General features: G+C 41.7%; 2 protein-coding genes and 1 long non-coding RNA gene across 4 annotated transcripts in view; 1 reads left to right on the top strand and 2 right to left on the bottom strand.

The window, feature by feature from the left end:
• LOC110368156 (ICOS ligand) overlaps window positions 1-19,503 on the top strand; it is a 502,595-nt gene that overhangs the window by 135,579 nt on the left and 347,513 nt on the right. The window lies entirely within an intron of this gene.
• Window positions 1-19,503, bottom strand: part of LOC118565830 — a gene marked incomplete in the record, with an annotated part of 395,980 nt that overhangs the window by 131,343 nt on the left and 245,134 nt on the right.
• LOC118565839 lies at window positions 10,874-12,298 on the bottom strand. The gene is made up of 4 exons (XR_004932640.1): window positions 12,199-12,298; window positions 11,733-12,117; window positions 11,121-11,485; window positions 10,874-10,969 (listed from the first exon to the last, which is right to left on the bottom strand). It is a non-coding gene; the product is annotated as an uncharacterized LOC118565839 (long non-coding RNA).

The raw sequence follows: 19,503 nt of genomic DNA, 5'->3' as shown, positions 1-19,503 counted from the left end.
TCCTCATTTTTACAACCTTCTAAACAAATTTTCAGCCAATAAATCAGATTATTACTGTGATTGACCTCTGAACTATAATCTGAACCACACAAGGTCAAAGGTGTAACGTGCGGGGAAAAACGGATCCAATTAACGGAAAAACGGTGAAACATTGTGTGCACCCGGTGAACAAGTGATTATTCCTGGACCGTCTCTGGATCGGTTGACCCGGTGAACTGTCCATGGACAGTTCACCGGGTCAACTGTCCATGGACAGTTGACCCGGTGACAAGATGAAACCCAGAAAAGAGGTGGTGGTCACGTGAAATTCACACTTCTCGGCCTTCACATACAGCTGGTTCTGTAGCAGGCGGAGCAGGACTGAACGGACATGTTGCTTGTGGGTTTTGGGATCTTTAGAATAAATAAGAATGTCGTCCAAGTAAACAAAAACGAACCTGCCAATCATATCCCTGAGGACCTCGTTCACAAGGTTCTGAAACACCGCCGGGGCATTAGTAAGACCAAAAGGCATAACTAAATATTCATAATGACCTGTGGGCGTGTTAAACGCTGTTTTCCACTCATCCCCCTCTCTGATGCGAACCAGATGGTACGCGTTTCTTAAGTCCAATTTAGTGAAAATCTTAGCCCCACTGATCTGATCAAAAGCCATGTTCATAAGAGGGATGGGATATCGGTTCTTGACTGAGATGTCGTTGAGTCCCCGGTAGTCAATACAGGGACGGAGCGAACCATCCTTCTTCCCAACAAAGAAAAACCCTGCGCCTGCAGGGGAGGAGGAGGGACGGATAATGCCCGCCCTGAGGGCGTCATCAATGTAACGCTGCATGGCTTCAGACTCAGGGGTGGACAGGGAGTAAAGGCGGCCCCTGGGGGGGGGTGGTACCGGGTAACAAATCAATACAACAGTCAAAAGGACGGTGAGAAGGTAGGCTTGTGGCCTTTGCTTTATTGAAGACCTCTCTCAGGTCATGGTATTCGGAGGGAACCTTAGTCAGGTCAGGATAGACGTCCTCCGCGCTCTCTTCTGGTAGTGGGAGAGGTTGAGCCGAGTGAAGACAGGAGGCCGAACAGGTAGGAGCCCACCCGGTAACCTCTACCCTGCGCCAGTCAATGAGAGGATTATGCTTCTTAAGCCAAGTAGCACCAAGGACCACTGGTACCTGGGGGGAATCAATAATCATAAAAGTGAGGCTCTCCCTGTGGTTACCTCCAATCAGCAGCTCAACCGGTTCAGTGATGAGGTGGGAATGGTTAAGTTTGTGGCCGTCCAGCGCCAGGATGCTGCTGGGGAACGGGCCCGGAACGAGCCTGATGTTTAGCTTCCTGGCTAGCCCCTTGTCCATGAACTCGGTATCTGCCCCCGAATCAACAAAAACAGACAGGTTATAAGACTTAGCAGCGACGTTGATGGTAGCGGGTAAACGGAGATCAGGGGAGACGAGAAACTTAGTACGGCTCAGTAGAGAACCTCCTCTTCTAGGTGAGCCTGCCCCTTTAATTGGGCAGTCACAGACTCGGTGTCCCTCTCCCCCGCAATATAAGCAGAGATTGCATCTGTACCTGCGGTCACGCTCCTCTGAGGACAATTTAGCCCTCCCCAGCTGCATGGGTTCGGGTTCCGTTGACCCCTGAGGATGTGATGGGGCTGCTGGACCAGGTGAGGACGACCATGAACGATGAGGGGGCGCAAAGCGGCGACCCCTTCGCCGTTCCACAAGACGGAGGTCGATTCGAGTTGCCAGGTCCTCCAGTTGCTGAAGGGTATTAGGATAATCCCGGGTAGCAAGTTCATCCTTAACCCTCTCACTCAATCCCTCGAAGAAAACGTCCATCAGAGCTGGTTCGTTCCAAGGACTTTCAGCAGAAAGAAGATGAAACTCGATTATATAATCAGAGACTGACCTCTCCCCTTGCCGGAGAGCCAAAAGCCCCCTTGAGGATTCCCGACTGGGCAATAGTGGGCTGAAAACCCTGATGAGTTCCTGGGAGAAGGCATAATAAGAATGACATCGGGGAGAGTCGTTCTGCCACTCAGACGCTCCCCACAATCTTGCCTTTCCAGCCAACAGGGAGATTACATAGGCAACCCTTGAGCGATCTGTGGGAAAACTTGATGGCTGTAATTCAAACAAAATCTCACACTGAGTGAGAAAAGCCCTGCAATGTTCAGGATCGCCTCTAAAAAACTCGGGCGGGGCGAGACGCGGCTCGGGAAGTGACGTCTCTGGGCGTGGCCCGGTGACGGAGGCGGAAGTTTGCGGAAGTGGCGGGTTCGGAGAAGCCGGGCTGCGTAGGTGGGCTAATATCTCCGCTACGCCTTCCTCCAGCTGAGAAATGGACCTCTCAACACCGGACCGCCACTGATCATCTGAGGATGGATCCATGTCTAAGTGGCCAGATCGTTTCTGTAAAGTGCGGGGAAAAACGGATCCAGTTATCGACTCAGAACAGGTTAGTCTGTAACAATTAATAGGCTCTTTATTCAGGAGCTGAGTGTGCTGCGGTGACGCGTAGCTCACGAGCCGATAGCTTCCTGCTGAGAACTGTAAGTCCGGCTGCAGGCTGTGTCTGCGGGGTGTAAGCCGTGGGGGCGGCAGCCGGGCTGATGGTTTTCTGGAACTCTCCTGGTGTGATCCAGAGACGGTCCAGGAATAATCACTTGTTCACCGGGTGCACACAATGTTTCAAAAAAGGGGAAATCCAAAGGCAGGTCCAGGTCCAATCCAAGGTTCGATATCTTGCGGGCTCAGAGGTACAAAAGGAGAAGGCAAATCCAGGGTTCCAAAGACAGATCAGGGTCGGGAAACAGAACAGGCATGCAGAATCAAAAGGGCTTGAAAGTACTCGAGAATTAGCTTGAGACGATCTGGCGCTGGTGGTTTGTTTGGCGGTGGTTTATAAGGAGGTGGAATCAGGTGAAAACGGTGAAGGTTGATTGCAGTTGGGGTGGAGCCGAGATAGGTGTACTGAGTGAAGAACAAACCAACCCCAGTGCCAGGATCATCACAAAAGGTGAACATGAATAAACCCAGAAATTAAACCCAAAGAGTCAGAAGTGATCAAAGTTCAGTCTGATGATGAGACAAATAACCAGTTAAAGGTGCAAACAGGTTAGTAGGAGATTCCCATCAGCAGCAGACAGAAAGCCTCCAAAGGTGGAGGGACTGTTGTTTTCTGCTAAATCTACATGAACAGTGATCAGATCTCCACCAACACTAAACCCTTCAGACCATCAGGTAGAAATGAAGAAAGTTTCCTGCTGACTGCAGCAGAAATTCAGACAGAGTGAGACCTCTGTGTCCTGAGTGATGGAGGGATGTATTGTTCACTTTACTGTTTCATTAGAAACTGAACACTTCAGAGGAGCTGGAAGAGAGATTTGTTCTTCGGCTGCAGTCACTGAAGTTCACAATGAAGCTTCTTTCTGGTCTGCAGGGACTGAAGGAGGAGCTAAATGTGCAAAAGTGAAACCAAACAGGAACAGAAATGTCAACAATGCCTGCAGGGCGTGACAATGTGTTAACTAGAGATTGTTGGCACAGAGATTATAGCTTTTGAAACCATGAAGAGTTACATGCATATTTTATTATCTGCAGGCACACCTTGTATTATTATTTTATTCTAATGCTTTTATCTTTCTACTTGATATTTTATGGTGTTTTATATAAATAAAGTGGATTGGACATAGTTTGGCTTAAGCAAAGAAACAAAAATTATTTGTGACATCATTTTAGCAAAAAAAAACAGAAACAAATTATTAGATTCAGTGAAGGAGCAGAAAAATAAACTTAATGTCAAAATAAACTTGCATTTATTGGGCTCATATGAAGTCAAATAAATAGGAAACATATTTTCTAAAATGCTGTAAATAAGAACCTGAAGCAAAGGAAAGTAAAGCTGAAGCAGCTGTTTAAAAGCTCAAACCTGATTGGACCATAGTCTCTCTTTGCATTAATCAGCAGAGATGAGCCTGAAACCAGAACGTCTCCAACCTCCATCATGATCCACCAGGTTCTCCAGCTGCAGCTTCCAGAGGAGAACCCAGACGGCTCAGATGTTCACAGCACAGTTTCTGATGTTCTTGTTACATTTATTGAGGCTCAAAGTGGGAAAAAGCTGTGCTGACTGTGTGCTGTTTTAGTCCAGAGGAAGCCAGAGTTTGGAGAAAAACAGGGAATTATTGGTGAGATGTGCTTTCAGTCAGAGGTAAGCAACAATCAGGTCTGATGTTAGAAGCAGGAAAGCCAGAAATAAGCCAGATGTGATCACTGAGCTCTCCATGTGAACTTAAAAAGACAGTCAGGAAGGCAAAGCAGCATCAGATGCCTTCAGCTGGTCTGCCTGCTTCAAAGAAGGCTGCAGCTGCAGGGAGCTGATCAGATCCACTGATCAGCAGATCACCAGCAGGAGGTGTGCAGGAACACATCCACATGCAGCTAGTGTGGAGGTGCAGATGTTAGCAGGAAGCAGCAGAAACAAGCAGAACCTGAAGCTTGGAGCTCCACAGATGATCAGAGACACAAAGGTAGAGACAGCTTTGCTCCACGCTCTGGAGAAATGTTGAAGCCACCACAGCTCACCTTGCTGTCGCCGTGGAGACGTTAGCATTTCATTGGCTTCATCTGACGCTGATCTGGCTGCAAAGCAGTAAAATGTGCAGCCAGGACCCTGGATCTGTGTTCATTTGATGTTTCCTTGTTGCTTTCTTCTTGTTCTGTGGTGGAACAAACATCTGGGTGGACACCATGAAAGCAGGAATCAGAAAGAGTTTCAGGAGGAGCTAGAAGCTCCTTTCCTCCACTGTCTGCTTGTGAACTCACAGCTGATCTCAGTGGCTGGAAGTCACCTTGCAGCAGCTGGTAAACACAGAGAAAGCTGCTTTCTGCTGAAATCACAATCATTCTGGTTAATATCAGTGAAAAGTGGCAGAAAGCTGATCTTTGTCCTCTGTTGTGTCTACTTGAAGCAACTCTTTCAGTGTTTCAGTGAGAACAGAGCGACGTGTTGAATCACTTTCCTGTAGAAAAAACAGATTCACAGACAGACGTTGACTTTAGTCTGAGAGCAGTCTGTTCAGGAATCAATAAACCAACCCTAGTCCAACATTCACAACCTGGCTGCTTACAGAAATGAAACTTTGTAATCTTTTTATGCATTTGTAAAAAAACAGCATTCTACAATCCTCTCTTAACCCAGACCACCTTCCTCTGTCCTGGTGCAACAAACTCAAACTGACATCATTAGCTCTACTGTTTATTCCAGCTTTTCACAGTTGATGAAATAGTAAACTATTAATTAACTAAATCACTCTTTAGGAACAACTACTACTCTGACGTTGATATGCACAGTTAGTTTGTTTTACACATTTCTAAACACAATAAACAATAAAGAAAATGGAATGATAAAGACCATAATGCCAGATTATTTAAAATTCTACTGTGTTCATATTAAAGCTTCCATCAAGATCACATTTTAAGCTTTCGATTAAAATGTGAACAGAATGAAACACATGAAGCGTACAGGCCACAGTAAAGATAGCTTTTATTTTCTGGAAGTGTTTACATACCGCCTTTATCTTTGTCTGTATCTGGACAAAGACGTCTACATTGGGAAAACATACCAGAACCGGTTCAACAAACCTCCCTCCTGGCTTGTTCCAGCTTGCTAGAAATAAACATGAAGACACGCCCCATGCAGTAGCAGCACAACTTACCTGTAGGTCACATTTCACTGGATTGTTGCCTAGCAACAGAAAGGGGAAATTCAAAGCTCAGGTCATGTCGGCGACTATGAACCACTAGCAGAGTTAAAACTACACAAAAGTGGATGTTCACACACCTAACCTAACTTAGTGTTGATGAGTCCTCTGGGCTTCTGACACTAAACTTAGTGAAGAATCCAGGAAGTCTGTTATTCAGCACATAAATTCATTACTTCTCTATTTACTTATTTTAGGGATAACACCCTCTGATACACGACCAGATTAACTTCCTCAGTCCTTGAGCAACAAACTCAAACTGATCAGTGGTTTGATCAAAGAGCTCCACTGTTTATTTTAGAAAATAATTTTATATATTTAAATCAATATTACTGAATTTAATACTGTTTATGTGTGTTTTTGTACAGCGCTTTGGTCTCTGTGTGTTTAAAGTGCTTTCCAAATAAAGTTGATGGATTGGATTGATAGGAGGATTAATGCAAAGATGAAAACTCAGGTTGTTGTTTGCTTTCTGTTACAGTAGTTCTCTGCAGCTCAGACACTGAAATGGTGACAAAACATCATTTTAATAAATTTCCCAGCATGTTAAATTCAGCAAATAATCTGAGGTGTTCTGGTAACTGACTGGGAGTCGTGCTGATTGTGGGAATCTCTTCAAAAAGGTCTCTGGTTGAAGAATCGTACCAAATCAGTCCTAATATGTATAAAATGAGTTTTTAATGAGGAGAAAAGCAGAAACAATGTTCAGGACCAGTCTGACTCTAAACTCTCACTCTGGGCTTTGCTCCAGATCTCCTGAGGAAAAACAACAGGCATCAACCCTGATCCTCTGGATTACAGGAACCAGACTTCATCGGCTTGTTGGCTTCCCAACATCTCTCTGCTTTTACTGAAGAAGTGTCTAGTTATTTATCACTTTACTGATCATTAATTAAAATTAAAACCTGTGTTGCTCTGAATGATCAGAACCGTTCTGACTGGAAGAGACTGAATGGAGACATTTATAGAGTGATGGTCTGAAGCTGCTGTGGTCTGGATCAAATCAATTCACTTTATCTATAGAACATCAGTTACCAACATGTCATCTGAAGGGACTTTACTAAATAAAGAAAAGATAAATAAAACTGATTAAACTGTAGAACCTACAGAACAGTTTTACCTTCAGGGAAGCTGAACGGAGCAAAGAAAAGTCTGCAGAAACTGGACGGATTGAACTCTGAGCTTAAATCTTCTGATGGCTCCAGTTTCCACTGAGAGGCTTTTATTCAGCAGTTTAGGGCTGAAGGAAGGTCCAAATGGCTCCAGAGGAGGTTCTGGAGATGGAAAAGAACTCTATGAAGTGATGGTGGCAGTCTGCTGCTCTAACATCTAGTCTTTCTAGATCTAAGCTGCAGCCTGATGTCTGCAGCATCTCAGAACTGAACCTCTCCTCTGCAGACTTCTTTCCTCCTTTGGTTCAGTTGATGCAGAACAACAGAAGCTTCAGCAAACTGTTCACACATCCACACCAGATCATCTCCATCCTGGTCCACTCATCACCACGTCTCCTGGTTCTGCTGTAGTTAGTCCAGCTTTTCTTCTCATCAGTGCTTCAATAAACATGTTTGTCTTCAAGCTTTTTCTCTCCAGGCTGCCTGATCAGGTGGAGACACTGATCCTGAACATCAGCAGCAGAGAACAGGTTCTAGATGTTCCCTCCTAGAACTACACGTCTGGGTAAATTTATCTGATACGATGAAGTCCACCAACAGGTTTTAACGACCAGAACTAGAATAATTTAGCAAACTAAAATTAAGATCTATGGACGGTTCTTATTTAAATTAAGTGACCTGAGGTTACTATTGTGGTTCAGAGCTTCATCTAACTTTAAAATCAGCTTTATTGTCTAAAATCTTTTTTACATCAACTGAGCAGAACCCAACAGAACCAGTGTGTTTGTCTCTATGCAGGTCATCTAAGGAGGAGCAGCTCTCTCTGCTGTTTCACCATTAAATCACTATATTCCTGCATTGTTTCCTCTGTTTAAACCACAGGCTGTAAATGTTCTTTATGAGCTGAAAGACTAAATGGATTTGGGTCACAGCTGCTTCAGACTCTATTTCTCTGTCTCATGTAATGATCACTGTTTTATTGGGTTTATTGAAGTCTGATCATCTTTAGGGTCGTAGTTTGTCCTCAGTTTATACCACCTGAAAGCTGCTTAGAAATCTCAGAAGATTTTTCTGCTTTGCCTTAAAGTTTGTTTTACTTTATCATATAAATAATATTCTCCTTTTGTACAACCAGGCATCACAGCAATGTTGCTCATGAGCTTTTTATTGTTTTGAGTCATTGGTGCTGCAGCTTTTAACCAAAGCATGGTCTCTGAGGTTTCATAACTGAACCAAGTATCTTGACTGTTTCACACTGAATCTCCCATTAAGGTTTCAACTCACTTCTAATGAGTGCAGCTGAACCTGTAAACATCTTGAAATGACTTGAACAAATGTCAGTTTAATCTGAGCATTTTAGAGGCTTTTTATCTTTAAAGCTGCTGAGAAGTCTGAGGTTCAGAGGTAATGAGAAATTTCTGCAAGAAGAGATTTCATTTAAAAATGTTTTTATTTGCTGTTCTGTCGTTCAAACCTCCTGGAGAGAGAAATATTAACGTCTGACAAAGAACAACACCTGAGGGAGCAATATTTCTACTCTAGTCTAGTTCCATGAAAACTGCTGTTTCCTTAATGACCTTTTCTCCAGTTTGTTTCTAGTCAGATCAGCTTCCTGAGATCATCCACCTTAGAGCGCCACCATGTGGACAAACAGGATCACTGCAGCTGCATGAAGCTGAACTCCTTCTGGACTTCCTGAAGCTCCACCTGATCAAATCTCTGACGCTTCAATCCAAAGAAACGTCTTTTTGAAAACATGTGATTTATTTCTTCATCTTAAAATCCATCAGCCTGATTTTCAGCTGTCACAGCAGAGTTCCTAGACTAAAGTTTAAACTTCTTCTCTGGATTAGATTTCTGTGACTTTCAGGTTCAGATCGTCTCAGTTTCAGAGCTGAAAAAAAGCAGAAAGCTTCAAACATGTGAAGAATTTTAACAGAGATCTGCAGCAAGAAGAAAACAAGCAGCGAACATGAAGAACTTTGATCAGAGAGCTGCTGTGACGGATCAACATGGAGGAGCTCTGGTCTGGTCCAGAGAGTTTGGAGCGGTTCTGTTGATGATCTCTGTCCTGTCAGACAGCTGAAGGAAACCTGAGCCTCCATCTCGGAGAACATCATGTCTCATCATGTTCTGCAGCTTCTGCTGCTTTAATGCTCAACAATAAGACCAGAGAAACACCAGGAGGACAGGAGGAGACTCTGATTCAGGAACCTGCAGCAAACATGAACTCAGATCAGCACCTAGCAGCTCCTGCAACGTGTTCTGTTGTTCTGGGGCTGTTATGGTATGAAGGTAGCAGAACTTCAGGAGGAACTGGACCAGAACCTCTTTATTTAGAGGGTCTTTGTCAGTCTGGGCTTGAAGGAGGAACCATGATGGGTCTGTGGACTTCAGACTCCTGCCTGGATCATTGTGACATGAGAACAGACGATGGTTCTAGATCTGAAATGTGGATTTATCTCTGAGTTCTCTGACTTTAGTCGCTCTGACTAACACAGAAAAACTCACCAGAAAACAATTTCTTTACCTGAAGAAGAACAACTGCCAGCTTTACTGGAGCAGCTGCTGATCTCTGTCCTGCTTCTCTACACTCTACTTCACATTTAAACTACTTATTAGAGACAAATCCCACAGGATTTAATGTCCAGTTTATTACATCTGGACTCTCTGAGCCTCTGACACATAGGAACTGTCTCCCTGACTGCTCTCTCTGGTTTTCTCACTTTTAAAAACCACTGTTGTCTTTCTGGTTCAGGACTTTGTTACGTTTCTGTTCATGAAGATGAGTTTAATTTTCCCTCTGTTCTTTTTCACTTCCTTTCTAATGGATCCTTTAAATAAAATGATATTATTTTAATTGATCAGATTAAACAATATGAGTCAGGTATAATACATTTAGAGTCCGAGAGAAACTCTGACATTTGGTCCCAGACTGACGGAATAAAGACCTTTTTACATCCACACTCATTTTCACTAAATCATTTATCCACTGAGGACTTTTCCTTCTTTCCAGGCAGCTTGTGTCTCTTCACGTGGTTCTGATCCACTTGGAGCTGTCAGAGTTCTGGGCTTTTAGTTCAGCAGCTGTTTAAATCACAGAAACTGAGTTTGTTTCTTTGATCCAATCAAACTCCAGAACCAGAAGACTCTCTGGCAAAGATTGGGCTGGGAGCTGGTTCTATTTCACACTTTCTGTCATTTTGATATTTTGGCCCTTGAAATGATTCTGTTTGGCCCATGAACCGGTTCAGAAAATGGTCCAAATTAGGCCCTCCAGCAGAAACACATGATGCAGAAGTTTAAAAACATTTAAATCACTGTTAGGGAGATTTTCATTGAAAACATAAAATCTGGAAATAATGAATGCAAAATATGTAAATCATAGTAATAATAAATAAAAAAGTAACACATTCATATTGTTTTTTTTTAACAATGTGTTGACATTTATTTACAGCAATCAGAATCACATTTCTATCCAATATGGACACTTTATACACAGTAAAGAGAAGAAAAATAGTGGGTCTTTTAGTTGGTCCTAAAAGGTAAAATATTGTTTTGGTAATCCATCTAACCCTGGTGACTTCTTCCTCTGCATGCTCATCAGTACTGTAGTTATGTTACTAGCAGTGAAACATCAGAATGTACCCCACAGCTGTCTGCTGAGAGCATGTTGGACATGTGTGATGTCACATTTCTGTCCAATATGGACACTTTATACAAGAGTAGAAAAATAAATTTTTAACACACATTAGAACTTAATGGAATATTTAAATCAATCATGACTGATTATTTTACATGGAAATATATTTTCATCATTGCTGCTTTACCACTAATAAACATCAAAGAACAAAATCTAGTGTTTTATCAGATTTTATAACAGTGTTTTCATATTTCATGGGCTGCTTCTCTGAGAAACTCCTTTTCTGTTTTGGTCGAATTAGATTTATTTTATATTTAGAAAGACATAATTGCAACATAATAAATAATAAAACACTGAGAGGGAACAGAAGCAGGAAATAATAAAGACCGCTCCTTCCTCCATCGTCTGGTTGTGGATTCTCAGTGTGAGGTTGGAGCTGATCAGCAGCTGCTGGAGAGAAGATGGAAACTTTAGTTTAAAGCTGGTGATGCTGATCTGGGATCAGCTTCATCTCAGCTACAATCTGGTGAACTTTGTCCAAATAATTCTCAGTAATTTACACGGAAAGCCTGAGAGACAGACTTCTAATAACAGAACTCACCAGAGACGTTGAGATGACAGGATCCAGAACCAGAACCTTCATCAGTCTTCACATAACACACAGATACAGACCAGAGTCTTCAGTCCTCAGTCTGGACACATGGAGTCTGATTCGTCCTTCTCTGAGGACGTCTTTGTCACTCTGGACTCGTCCTGAAAACTGTTCATCCTGAGACTCTGACACCTCAACACCATCATGGACCTGATAAAGGACTGATTCTTTCCTAGGAGTTAACAAGCTGCAGTAGATGAACAGATCTCTCCAGGATCCATCAGGTGTGGTGGTGAAGGTCCACTCCAGAGTGATGCTGTGGTTCTCCTCTGCCTGATAGGAGCTCTGTGTCACATTCACTACAAATGTTGCTGCTGAGGAGACAGAGAGGGAAAGAGAGGAGCAGACACACTGAGAACTGGAACATGGGAGTCTTTAAACTACATCTCTAGAGCTTTCTGTCCCATGATGCTCTCTGTGCTGTCAGAGCTCTGCTTGATGCTCTTCAAGTCAAACTGCTTGATCAGATGCAGCTGGAGGATTGAAGTGTTCCCTTCACTGACAGACTTTTCACTGATTATTGATGTATTTAGACTGAACAAAGAGAAGATGGAAACTGACCACAGAGACATGAGTTGAGGATGATGAGCAGCAGGATCCTGCAGATCATCTTCTCCCTGTGAGAGGAGACAGAGGAGGAGAGTCAGCAACACATCAGCTCCAGCATCAGCAACACACAACCAGCAACATCTACAGTCTGACTTCATCCAGTCCTTCAGCAGCTAATCCTCATTATTAACCTCTTTATCAGACACTGCTGCTCACCAAAACACTTTCTCTCTGAACTCTGAGGTTTCAGTCACAAACTTGGACATAAAGAGAAAAACTGCTGAGTCAGGACTTGATGAAGGGGAGAAATCAGCAGCAGCCCAGCTGGGTTCTACTGGACCAGAACCACATCAGTTAAAGCAGGTTTTACTAAGTCCTCATGAAGGTTTGTTTCTGGCTGATGGAGGTAGGAAAGCATGGATGAAAACTAATGGATCCATAAAGACATCAAGCAGTAAAACACAGCAGACATACTCACCGTCTCCTCTGTTGCTGTGAGTCCAACGATCCTCGCTGCTCCAGGAGACTGAAGAAGAGAACGAGGAGCAAACAGAAAGCAGCAGCAGTCCTCAGTGATGCTTTGCAAACATGCAAAGGACAGACTTCTGAGACCTGCCAACCTATTATGCAAATTATGATGCAATTTTGCAAGGACATAATTTGACTGCACAGCTCTGACAGTTGGTCAACTATACTACCACACTCCCTTCCTCAGTCACGGTGCAACAAACTTAAACTGAGTTGTGATGATTTCTCTCTCCTCTGGTTGATCAAAGAGCTCCACTGTTTATTTAATAATAATAATAATAATAATAATAATAATAATAATAATAATAATTATAATAATTATAATAATAATAATACTTTGGACTTGTAATGCACTTTATATTTAGAAAAAAACAAAACAAAGTGCTACATAGTAAAACGGGTAAGTGCTAAAAAAATAAAAACGAAGCAAAATAAAGAGTTCAGTTAAAAGCTCTTCTAAAAAGGTGGGTTTTAAGGCCACGTTTAAAAGCATCCACAGTCTGTGGGGTCCTCAGGTGGCCAGGGAGAGCGTTCCACAGCCTGGGAGCAGCTGAATAGAAATCCCCATCTCCCATTGTACGGAGCTTCATCCTTGGTTGTTTCGACAGATATGTTGTGGTAGATCGGAGGTTGCGTGTTGAGGTCTGTAGGGTGAGAAGTTCCTTAAGGTACGGTGGGGCATCACCATGGTGGGTAAGGAGGGAGACCTTGTACTCAATTCTGAGTGTGACAGGAAGCCAGTAAAGTGATTTGAGGATGGGAGTGATATGGTCATGTTTGCGCACACTCATCAGGATCCGAGCAGCGCTGTTTTGGATATATTGCAGCTTCTGAAGGCTGTTCCCTACCTGTTGGAGCGCATTGCAGTAGTCTAGCCTGGAGGAGACAAAAGCGTGGACAAGCTTTTCTGCATCTGCTGGAGTGAGTGTGGGACGAAGTTTAGCGATGTTTCTGAGGTGGAAGAAGGAGGTCTTGCAGAGGTGTTTGATGTGAGATTCAAAGGTCAAATGCGAGTCCATTTTAACACCCAGGTTAGTGGCAGATGTTGAAAGGGTAAGAGTGTGTCGAGAGAAGGTGATGCTGGTGATGTCAGATGACCTAACCTGGTGTAGACTAAGATGGCTTCAGTCTTGGAGCTGTTTAGCTGAAGGAAGTTTTGCTTCATTCACGCCTTTACCTCCTCCAGGGAGGTGGTCAGAGTTGATGATGGCAGAGGAGCAGAGGATGTTTGGGTTGTCCTGAGGTAGAGCTGAGTGTCATCAGCATAGCAATGGAATGAAACCCCATGCTGGGTGATGACATGGCCAAGAGGGAGCATGTACAGATTGAACAAGGTAGGACCGAGCACTGAGCCTTGAGGGACACCACAGGTGACGTTGTGAGCAAGGGATTTAGCCTTTCCCAAGGTGACATACCCAGTTCTTCCAGTGAGGTATGATGAAAACCAGTCATAGACAGACTCAGAGACTCCGATAGTGGAGCTTAAACGACGGAGGAGGATGTTGTGATCCACAGTGTCGAATGCTGCAGTCAAGTCCAGGAGGATGAGAAGAGATGGTGAGCCAGTGTCTGCTGTCATCAACAGGTAATTTGTGACCCTGACCAGGGCTGTTTCTGTACTGTGACCCGTACGGAAACCAGACTGAAATTTTTCAAACAGGTCATATTGTTTTAGATGGTCCTGAAGCTGAGCGGAAACTACTTTTTCCAGCACCTTTGAAAGGAACGGAAGATTGGAGATTGGCTTGTAGTTAGCAAAGACTTCTGGGTCAAGGGTGGGTTTTTTAAGAAACGGCCTGATGATAGCAGTTTTCAGTGTGGATGGAACCTGGTCGGACTGGAGGGAATGGTTAATGACCTTTGTGATAAGGGAATTTATGGTATGGAGATTGGATTTTACCAGAACTGTTGGGAAAGGGTCAAGGGCACAGGTAGAAGGTTTCATCCTGTTGATGATGTCCTTAATATATATATATATATATATATATATATATATATATATATATATATATATATATATACAGACAGACAGACAGACAGATAGACAGATAGATAGATAGAGAGGTAGATAGATAGATAGATAGATAGATAGGTAGATAGATAGATAGATAGATAGATAGATAGATAGATAGATAGATAGATAGATAGATAGATAGATAGATAGATAGATAGATAGATAGATAGATAGATAGATAGATAGATAGATAGATAGATAGATAGATAGATAGATAGATAGATAGATAGATAGATATGTATCAGAATCAGACATACTTTAATAATTCCAGAGGGAAATTACTTTTGTTACATGCTTCAGATAAATACATCAATTTGCATACATCAATTCTGTCAGAATATTTAATTACTTTTAACCACACTAAGAACATTTAAATGCACTGAACCAGTTGTTACAATAGCTATAGCTTAAGTTTTCAGAAAAAAAACAACGTGAAAATTAGTTCAATAATCAGCAAGTATAGTTGACTAAAATTGATTCTGCACCTGGTTAACACATTACACTGAGCGGAGTTGTCAACCGCCCCAAGATGGTGCCCCTACATCTCATCAGCGCCTATAGGCGTAGAGCGGTCGATGCCGGGTCTACTCTTTATATATGTCTGTGTCTATGTCCAAGACCACGTGACGCAATGGTCACCACCACACCTGATGGACCCTGGTTAGATCTGTTCATCCTCTGCAGCTTGTTAACTCCTAGGAAAGAATTAATCCTTTATCAACATGGAGTTGAGGTGTCAGAGTCTCAGGATGAACAGTTTTCAGGACGAGTCCTGGACAAACAAGGTCCAAAGAGGTCATCGCACTCCCTGTCGTTGCCCCAAAACTCTGCCATGAACTTTTACATATTAGGCAGGCAGACTCACTCTCTGTCTTTAAATCTTCTCTTAAAACACATTTATTCCTTTTTGTTGTTTTATTTTTTTGCGAATCTTCATTTTATTTTAAATTTCATAGCGTTCTCTTTAACTTTGTATTCTCTTTTGAATCATCATTTCTTTAGAGTGTAAAACATGTTGGCTAATTGAGTTATATCTCAATGTTGTATATAAATAAAGTTGGGTTGAGAGTATTACAGTTTTAGTTTTTAAAATGGGGAAATATGGTTGGTTTGCGAGAAGAAGTCTTTCAAAAAGGACTCAACAACAAACCACCACAGTCTTTTCTATTTGTTTTTTCTGATTTTTCCTGCTGTGTGGGTTCTCTCTGGGTACTCCAGTTTCATCCCAGAGAGAACCCACACATGCACAGGGAGAACATACAAACTCCATGCAGGCTGGACTTGAACCCAGAACCTTTTTGCTACAAGGCAACAGCACTACCCACTGCCCCACTGTGCAGCCCACTAGCAATAGTCTGAAAGAGCAAGGCAGGAGGTTGAGGCACCAAAACACAGCAGAATGGTTTAGAACCAACTTGGAAAGAATAAAACAGAAGCTTAAACCCATCATGTGGTGTTGTAGACTGCATCCTGCTAGAGGATCTATTTTCTGATCTGATTTGCAGCCGTGGCTTGTTCTCAATGAGAGCTTTATAGCTGAAAGCTGCTCTTCCCTGTTACTGGTACACAGTAGCAGACCTGCTTACTTTCACTCCTGGTTATGGGGGTGAAAGATCTAATTTTCATAAAGTTTATAACTTTAATCAAGTTTTGAAAATAAATTAATACAATTTTCCAGCAGCTGCTGATCAGCTTCAACCTCAGAGACCAACTTTGACTCCAGAACCAGAGAAACGGACAAAGATCATCTGGATCACAGCAGCAGCTTTACTATTTTCCTGTATTATTATCCTGGTTTTCACATTTATTTGTAAGAGAAAAAAAGGTTTAGAGTTTTATATAACATCAAATTTGCTTAGGGAAACAAGATTTGAACTCTAAAACAAGTTTTTAGAGAAACGTCTTCAACTTATTTTGTAGAAGTTATGGTATTTAAACATTTAAAAATAAAAAAAACAGATAAGAAAGCTTGTTGTATAACTTATTATTGTTTGGTTTATCATTCATTTTTAAATCTGCTGCAATTTCAGTGTGAGTAACTTTATTGTCTGATCAGATGTTTCATCTTCAGATGTTTTAAATGTTGTTTGTGTGAAGATTTGCTCCTAAACTGCCATCAGCTGCTGTGTTTCTTCCTGTTGCTTCATTAAAAACTTCATCCAGCAGCTTCATCTGAGTGAGGATCTCACCTCCCTGAACATCCAGATGTTGACCGACTCACAGTCTCTAAACTTTAGTACAAATCATTTTAATCACGCTGGAAAACATCCAAGTTTTTCCCTCTTTGATAAAACAAGACAACTAAATTATAAATATTAAGCCTTTAGCCCTTGATCACAACCATTTGAAATAAATGTTGTCATAGATATCCTTTGATTTTGAATGATATATTATACAATTATAATCAATAATAATATTCATAATTAAACATAACAGTGCAGTGGAGACAAGAACCATGTCTTCTAAAACTGAACTTTCAAAAGTAAATAGAAGATGTGTGTGTTGGTATAAACACCCCCTTCTCTGAGAAACACCACCTGACCTATACAAGAGTTATTAAAACTTTAGATTCAAGACCACAACAGATCCCATCAGAAATGATAACAAGAGTAAAAAGCGGGGGTGGGGGGGATGTCAAATGTTGAATTGGGGCAGATTGAAACATTTACACACTCCCTCAAACTGCAGGCTGCAAAGTCCAGACCACATAAGTGCAGACTTTGCCCCAAAGGGGCCAACAGCTGTGAAGTTCAAACACCAGAGGCTTTTTATGGTCAAAAGAAAAATGCAACAGTTATTTTTGAAAATATTTTTAGTTTTACCTCCTTAACAATAGGAAGTTTTTACCCAGCAAACACACTAGTTTGATTCCTGTGGAATAGAGATAGATCTGTCAATCATTGTTGATGGAAATAGAAACAGGACTGCCATATTTGTTCTGTTTAAGAACAGATTATGTCCTTGAAACCAGCAGTCTGGTTTTTATTAATATGAAACTTTATTTTTTCAAGTTTTGGATTCCTTCATTGTGAAACCTAAAAATATAAATACATCTGTAGTTGTCTAACCAACTCAATACATTTTTACTTATATAGCAGCAATTCACAACAGATGCCATCTCAAAGCACTTTACAAAGTCAAATTCAATCGAATCCTACAAATTGTCTTCCTGTCTGTGATCAACCTGCCTCTGGTTTCACTGCAGACGCTCTACTCTGTGTTTTTTCCTGCTCTAAAAGAATGAACTTCTAATCATGTGAGTAGTGATGTCATTTGTTCCATAACATTCCTCACAGTGCTTTCGGTTTTGAACTCACCTGTTCAGGTGAAGTAGTTTAGTTCTTCGGTGGTTCTGTTTGGTCTCATTCTGTTCAGATCTCATTCTTCAGCTCTTTGGACTGTTTGGAACAAAAAGTAAGTTTGCTTTGTTTCCTACTTAAACTCTTTCTTGAGGAATGTTCCTGTATGTTTCTGCTGGCTGATGATTGGAGAACATGTTCAATTCTTATTTCAGCACAAGCTTTATGTCTCTGCTGTTTGAGGACTAATATACAGAAATATTAAATTATTGCTGAACTGGAATCAAACAACATGACGAATAGCTGATGTTTCTGTGTTTTCTTCACTTAACAAACTGCGTCATGTTTTTTTCTCTCATCAAAGTCAGACACAACAGCTTCTAGCTGCGTCCTGTGAGTCCTTTCAAAATAAAATGACATCAATGTTAAAAGGTGTTTGATTCATTCAGATTGAGTAAGCCTGGTACACACTTAGCTGGGTCTTTATAAACACAAACATTTCCCTCACTTCGTTTTCAAAAATGTTAACGTACGCAGGATTGTTTTCAAAAGTTTTGATCCCCACATATCTGCACAGATTCACCCCTGAGTGTTGTTATAAACATGCCAAATGCATAGGGAGCAGTGCAAAGCTAAAACCTATGTTGGCCAGGCAGAATCCTTCAAAGCACTGGTGACGTTGAACTGGATTGTCCTTGTGTTTTAGGAGGGAGAGTTGGTGTGAAACAGCTGGTCTCCCAGCTCTCTTTCTCCTTTGCACCTCAACATATTGGAGCAGCTGGACCAGCTGTAGTGTTTAGAACCATGTGTACTTTTACTTTAAAATCTCGATACCAAGGGGATAAAAGGAAATGCTGTGTTGTTCCCATGGTAATGTCAGTTGGAAATAAATAACCTGAGATGTAGATTTTGTAGAGGTGAATTTGTCCAGATTAACATTGATTAGACACATATTATAAACAGTGAATCACAACTCCAACGTAAAAATCAGCACCTTCCCTAAAACCACTTGTTTTTTGTTTGTTTTCTGCACTGCATGGCCACATCAATACCAATGACAACGCATGTGCCGTCAGCACCACTTTATTTGTCACCAAACCCTAAAATTCCAGCCCCAAAAGGTCTAATTGGTGAGGACTCTTTAGTCAAAGCGGAACTGCATTCATGTTCAGCATAAGTGCTTTCTGAATAGTGCAGTCAGCAGTGGAGGAGGTAGGAAAAGGAGCCTTTATGCTTCCTATTATAGTTCATTTAGTATAGGGAGGTTGCACATTTTTTGTAGTTCTTTTTGTGAAGGCTATAGGCCTGGATTTGACTTGCATCAGCCATGTGTGTTTTGGCAACACTGTTAAAAGCTTCTTTCCTCCTCATGATAGATTCATACTGTTGATCTTGTGAAAGGTCAAGGAACAGGAACTAGGAGCTATGATTACAACATTTCGGATGAAGCCTGTTTTGTCATGTAAACACACACGCAGGCTCAAAAAGTTTTTAGAAATCTCCATTTTGGCCAGAGCTTTCAGAATCAATTGTTTTAAGATATGTAAAACAGAGTTTTGGTATGAATGAAAAGTCAAAAGGCTTAAAGAGTTATTTGTTTTCCCCGATCTCCAGCTACGTGTGAATCAGGCCTAAATTGTTCAGCTTTGATGGAGTAGCTAATTTACTTGTAGAGTTTGAATATTGTGAAATAAAAGTTCCTGCTGTTCAAAGTGAATCAGGCGTGTCAGTGGAGGGAGATGTTGCTTCGTGACTCCATCTAATGGACTTTTAGTAGAAGTACACCAAGTGACGGCACCTTCCTCCGCCTCAAACTGCTGATTGACCGCATTCAGTTGACGCTGTAATGAAGCAGAGCAGATGAACCAATTAGAAGAAGAGTACCTGATCTTTTTCCAGCTCTAATGATGTAAAGAATGATCAGAGGTTATGTGCAGATGAA

The sequence above is a fragment of the Fundulus heteroclitus genome, chromosome 14, assembly GCF_011125445.2.
Source record: "Fundulus heteroclitus isolate FHET01 chromosome 14, MU-UCD_Fhet_4.1, whole genome shotgun sequence".
NCBI lineage: Eukaryota > Metazoa > Chordata > Actinopteri > Cyprinodontiformes > Fundulidae > Fundulus > Fundulus heteroclitus.
The sequence above is the reverse complement of the archived record's forward strand: the minus strand, read 5'-3'. Positions and strand labels throughout refer to the sequence as shown.